Raw genomic sequence first — 6,982 nt, 5'->3', positions numbered from 1 at the left:
CTACAAGGCTCACGTCTATAAGGCTCACGCCAGCTCACGGCTACAAGGCTCACGGCTACAAGGCTCACGGCTACAAGGCTCACACGGCTACAAGGCTCACGGCTACAAGGCTCACGTCTATAAGGCTCAAGGCCCACGCACAGGCTCTACGGCCAAGGCTCACGCCAAGGCTCACGTCAAGCCTCACGCTACAAGGCTCACGGCCAAGGCTCACGGCTACAAGGCTCACGGCTACAAGGCCCGCCATAAGGCTCATGTTTTATTAGGCTCTGCTGGGACACAGGTTGATAAAGAGTTTGTTTACCAGCCACTCAGAGAGCTTAACTTATTGGGCCACTCAGAGAGCTTAACTTATAGGGCCACCAGAGAGCTTAACTTATTGGGCCACCAGAGAGCTTAACTTGTTGGGCCACCAGAGAGCTAATATAGGGCCACCAGAGAGCTTAACTTTGGGCCACCAGAGAGCTTAACTTGTTGGGCCACTCAGAGAGCTTAACCTATAGACTCAGAGAGCTTAACTTATTGCCACTCAGAGAGCTTAACTTATGTGATATAAACAAGTGTGTTGACAATAAGTTTACTACAGTTCACCTGGAAATACTTAAGGTGATACTTATAAGTGTTGAGTTATAAGCCAAGCGCTTCATATAAGTGAGCCCCCCAAGCTTTAAATAAGTGCCTTTTGTAAGTGCTTCATATAAGTGAGAGGCCCCCAAAGTGCTTTAAATAAGTGCCTCAATATAAGTGTCTTACTTAACTGTTGTTTGTAGGGTTTATTTAAGTAACTTCAGCGGTGATGTTTTGTTTAAGTAGCATATATGACTTAATGTATATGTAAGTGTCTTTAAGAGTTATTTAAGTGCCTTAGGAATCACGTAAGTGTCTGGTTATTTAAGTGCCTTAGGAATCATGTAAGTGTCTTAATTATTTAAGTGCCTTAGGAATCATGTAAGTGTCTTAATTATTTAAGTGCCTGAGAATCATGCAAGTGTCTTGAGTTATTTAAGTGCCTTATACACTTTATGGTGGAGGATAGTACTTGTTCTTGTTTTTTATATTTTGAGGTTGTTGGAGGCCGACCCTATCTCTTGGAGGCCGACCATGAACACTCTGGAGGCCACTTTGGAGGCCGACCAGTCTCCTGTAGGCCGACCATGAACACTTGGAGGCCGACCACCTTAGGCCGACCATGAACACTTGGAGGCCGACCATTCCCTTGAGGCCGACCATGAACACTTGGAGGCCGACCAAGAAACATTTGGAGGCCGACCATGAACACTTGGGAGCCGACCATGAACACTTGAGGCCGAGAACATTTGGAGGCCGACCGCACCTTGGAGGCCGACCATGAACACTTGGAGGCCGACCGTACCTTTGAGGCCGACCAGTAACTCTTGTAGGCCGACCACAGAACACTTGAGGCCGACCACTTGGAGGCCGACCGTACCTTGGAGGCCGACCATGAACACTTGGAGGCCGACCATGAACACTGGAGGCCGATCCTACTTTTGGAGGCCATTGAGGAGATTCACTGCCCCGCCCACTAAATCAACAGCCAATCAAATCACTTGAAATTGACACACCTCCACGTCCCACCCAATCAAATTTGTTACCCATTGTTAACGAGGGCGGAGTTACGTTAGAATGGGAGGAGCTATGAAAAATGGGCGGAGCTATAAATAAAATGGGCGGAGCTATAAATAAAATGGGCGGAGCTATGAAAAATGGCGGAGCTATAAATAAAATGGGTGGATCTATCAAAATGGGCGGTGCCAAGGGTGTTTTCAAGCGGCAGGACACGCCCACAATAACACGTTATGTACTGTAGTTAAACCTGAGTTGTATAAATTAATAAATAGTATTAATATTTTACTAGTGGTAATAAAATGTAATATATTAATGTTTTGTTTTTGTCATTGCTAGTAGTAATGGTGGTTGTGGTGGTGAAGGTGGTAGTTAAGGTGGTAGTTGTTGGTAGTTGTGGTAGTAGTATGGTGGTAGTTGTGGTAGTATGGTAGTAAATGGTGGGTTGTGGTGGTAGTAATGGTAGTAGTAATGGTGGTAGTTATGATAGTAGTGTAGACGTTGCAGTAATAATAGTAGTAGTAGAGCTTCAGAAGTCTTTGGAAACCTGTACTTAGAAAAATGTATTCAAGTTACTTAACAGATGTGAATTACTGTACATGTTCAACACACACACACACACACCTTACACACACACACATTCATATACATTTTACATACACACATATTACGTACATACAGACACACACGTCTAATTGTTAAGTGATTATACAGGAGGTAGTTATGTTAGGGCCAGGTAGTCACCATTAAATCCTAACGTAATAATAGATATGTAATTTAATGGCCGTGCTAATGACCGTAGCCATTACACTGTTATTGTAAATAAGAATAATAATTGTATTTTTGGATTTTGTAATAGTGGCTAGGTTGAGGCTGTGACGTCATGATGGTTAATTTATAATATATTCTTTTAGTATTATTATTGTTATTTGTTCATTAAAACAACCAAAATCGTTATGTTCGGTATATTTATTCATTTTATGTAGTTTATTATTGTTATTCTGTATAATAATTCTATTTTTTTGTATTTAATGAAGTATTTCCACGAAATTAGTCTAGAAATTAACTTTATAAATCTTAAAAGTATACAAATTGGAATAAATTGAACAGTTTTATAGATTTCATAATTGATAATTAACAACAATTTCAATTAATTTCAGCCTCTTCCTCACATATTGTTCTATCATTTTTATATTAATACCTTATAATATTATATAGAGTTTAATAGAGGCTCAAAGGTAATTTAAAATAGTTATGTAATAATAAGAATTATTATTTCTTAGGAATGACGTTATTTTCTCGCTCTCCTATTGGTCAAAAGTAATAATTATCCGTGACGTCATAACCTCAGAGGAGAGAACCCCAGAGTCAGCCAAGAGCTTTATTAAAACCCCTACTACCTGTAACAGTCTAATGGCTATGGTTATTACGGTCGTTACGCATGGGGCCTCAATCTAGGCGCCTATTACGTTCCTGAGGCGACGTGACCATTAAGCGCCGCCATAACGGAGACGAGTAAGGGGAAAATACTCTATTCCAATGGCCTCTTGGTGATATTTTATATTTTTGCTGATTTCCAATATTTCTGCCTTTATTTAACCACCAGCGACGTATTTAATGATGTAATTTGATGTAATCTTTAATTTATGTCATGACTTTAGGTTAAATAATGAGTGGTTAAATAAGGAAAAATATCACATTACTTATGTGTATAGTATAAAAATATTACTTATTTTTCGTTAATTATTTATTTATTATCCAGAAACTTATATGAGTTTATTTAATAGGAACTTTATTTATTTATTTATTTAATGGTTATGGAAGAGTTGCAGTATGTGCGTATTGTGACTGTGTGTATGATGGTTGCAGTATGCACAGGTGACTGTGTGTGTGATGGTTAAAGCAGTATGTGGTATGTGTGACTGTGTTTATGATATAAAAGCAGTATGTGCGTATTGGTCATCTTGGATTTGACAGATTTACATTCCTCGTCAGCCAATTTAACCTCACCCTAACGACCATTAAGGTGGATTCTGTCTCTGGTAAATTAGTGGTACTTGTACTAACTGGGTCTATTAGAACCGTATATTAAACTGGCTATAGAACTGGGGATTCATTAGAACTGGGGCCCATAGAACTGGGCCCATAGAATCAGTCTATTAGAACTGGGGTCTATTAGAACTGGGGTCATTAGGACTCAATCTATTAGAACTGGGGTCTATTAGACTGGGGCCCATTAGAACTGGGGCTCATAGAACTGGGGCCCATTAGAACCGGGGCCCTAGTCAGGACTGGGGTCTATTAGAACTGGGGCCCATAAACTGGGGGCTCCATAGGACTGGGCTCTGATGGAACTGGGGTCTATTAGAACTGGGGTCTTTAGACTGGTCTATTAGAACTGGGGCCCATTAGAACTGGGGTCTATGAACTGGATAACGGCCGCTATTAGGACGGGGTCTATTAGAACTGGGGTCATTAGAACTGGGGTCTATTAGAACCAGTCTATTAGAACTGGGGCTCTATTAGGACTGGGCCTATTAGAACTGGGGCCCATTAGGACTCAAATGGCCAGGACCTGGGGTCTATTAGGACTGGGGGTCTAGAACTGGGGTCTATTAGGACTGGGCTCTATTGACGGGCTCTATGAGATCGGGCCCATAGACTGGGGTTTATTAGAACTGGGGACTATTAGAACTGGGTCTATTAGGATCAGTCTATTAGGTCTGGGGTCTATTGGGATCAGTCTAAGACTGGGCTTATTAGAACTGGGGTCTATTAGAACCTAGGGTCTATTAGAACTGGCCCAGGACTGGGGCTTATATCTTAGAACTGGGGTCTATTAGAACTGGGGTCTATTAGAACTGGGATTCACAGAACTGGGGCCTAATAGAATCAGTCTATTAGAACTGGGGTTTATTAGAACTGGGGCCTATTAGAACTAGGGTCTATTAGACTGGGGTCTATCAGATCAGTTTATTAGAACTGGGGTCTATTAGAACTTCTATTAGAACTGGGGGTCTGACTAGAACTGGGGTCTATTAGGACTGGGGTCTATTAGAACTGGGGTCTATTAGAACTGGGGTCATTAGAACCAGCCTATTAGAACTGGGGTCATTAGAACCGGGGTCTATTAGGACTGTGTCTATTAGAACTGGGGCTCATTAGAACGGGTCTATTAGAATGGGGTCCATTAGGGACTGGGGTCTATTGGGACTGGGTCTATTAGGACCAGGTCTATTAGAACTGGGCCTATTAGAACCGGGTCTATTAGAACTGGGGTCTATTAGAACCTTACTAGAACTGGGTCCATTAGACTGGGGTCTATTAGACTGGGGTCTATTAGAACTGGGGTCTGCTGAACTGGGGTCTATTAGAACTGGGATCTATTAGACGGATCTATTAGGACCAGGGGTCTGATGAACTGGGGTCTATTAGACTGGGGTCCATTAGGACTGGGGTCTATTAGAACTGGGACCCAGTTAGAACTGGGGTCTATTAGAACTGGGACCTATTAGAACCGGGGTCTATTGGAACTGGGGTCTATAGGACCCACACGGTCTTAAGAACTGGGACCCATAGAACCGGGGACCTATTAGAACTGGGGTCTATTGAACTGGCCCATGAACGTTCACAGAACTGGGGTCTATTGAACTGCATTCATAACTGGGACCACAGAACCTGGGGTCTATAGAACCAGTCCCAGAGAGTCTATTAGACTGGGGCCTATTAGACCAGTCCGCTAGAACTGGGGCTCATTAGGACTGGGGTCTATTAGAACTGGGCCATAGAACTGGGGTCTATTAGGACTGGGGTCTATAGAACTGGGGTCTATTAGAACCGGGGTCTATTAGACTGGGGTTTATTAACGGTCTGGTTAGAACTGGGGTCTATTAGAACCAAGGCTGAACCAGGTCATTAGAACTGTGCCTATTAGAATCAGTCTATTAGAACGAAGTTTACAGAACTGGGGCCCATGAACTGGGCTAGGCTATTAGAACGTATAGACTGGCCCACAGACTGGGGTCTATTAGGACCGGGGCCCAGGACTGGGGGTCTATTAGAACTGGGGTCTATTAGACCGGCTTATTAGAACTGGGGTCTATTAGAACTGGGGTCTATTAGAACTGGGGGTTCATTAGAACTGGGCCTGAAACTGGGGGTCTATTAGAACCGGGTCTATTAGAACTGGGGTCTATTAGAACTAGTCTATTAGAACTGGGTCTATTAGAACTGTATCTAGATATCATTACTGAGAACTGGGGTCTATTAGGACTGGGGTCTATTAGAACTGGGGTCTATTAGAACTGGGGTCTATTAGAACTGGGGTCTATTAGAACTGGGGTCTATTAGAACTGGGGTCTATTAGGACTGGGGTCTATTAGAACTGGGGTCTATTAGAACTGGGGTCTATTAGAACTGGGGTCTATTAGAACTGGGGTCTATTAGAACTGGGGTCTATTAGGACTGGGGTCTATTAGAACTAGGGTCTATTAGAACCAGGGCCTATTAGAACTAGGTCTATGGGACTGGGGTCTATTAGAACTGGGGTCTATTAGAACTAGGGTCTGTGGGACTGGGGTCTATTAGAACTAGGGGCCTATTAGGACTGGGGTCTATTAGAACTGGGGTCTATTAGAACTGGGGTCTATTAGAACCAGGATCTATGAACTGGGGTCTATTAGAACTGGGGTCTAGAACTGGGGGTCTATTAGAACTGGGGTCTATTAGAACTGGGGTCTATTAGAACTAGGGTCTGTGACGGACCTAATGGGATGGGGTCTATTAGAACTGGGGTCTATTAGAACAGGGTCTATTAGGACTGGGGTCATTAGGACTGAGGCTTATTAGAACTGGGGTCTATTAGGACTGGGGTCTATTAGAACTAGGGCCCTATTAGAACTGGGGTCTATTAGAACTAGGGTCTATTAGAACTGGGGTCTATGGGACTGAGGTCTAGAACTGGGGTCTATTAGAACTGAGTTCTATTAGGACTGGGGTCTATTAGAACTGGGGTCTATTGGAACTGGGGTCTGAACTGGGGTCTATGAACTGGGGTCTGTGGGACTGGGGTCCATTAGGACTGGGGCTTATTAGAACTGGGGTCTATTAGGACTGGTCTCATTAGAACTAGGGCCTATAGAACTGGGGTCTATTAGAACTGGGGTCTATTAGAACTGACTGGTGGCATATCTACACAACCCAGGTGAGAGAGAGAGAGAGAGAGAGAAAGAGATTGAGAGAGATTGAGAGAGAGTGTGAGAGAGAGACAGAGAGAGAGAGAGAGTCATAAAGTGTGACTAGAGTTTGGTGTTAACTCAGTGTTCAGTAGACAGTGGTGGTGTGTGGTACTGTGTGTGTGTGTCTGTTTTTAACTTTAATGTAACAAATAATTGGAAAG

The sequence above is a fragment of the Homarus americanus genome, unplaced genomic scaffold (genome assembly GCF_018991925.1).
Source record: "Homarus americanus isolate GMGI-L3 unplaced genomic scaffold, GMGI_Hamer_2.0 scaffold11027, whole genome shotgun sequence".
NCBI lineage: Eukaryota > Metazoa > Arthropoda > Malacostraca > Decapoda > Nephropidae > Homarus > Homarus americanus.
Note: the sequence above shows the minus strand (reverse complement) of the source record.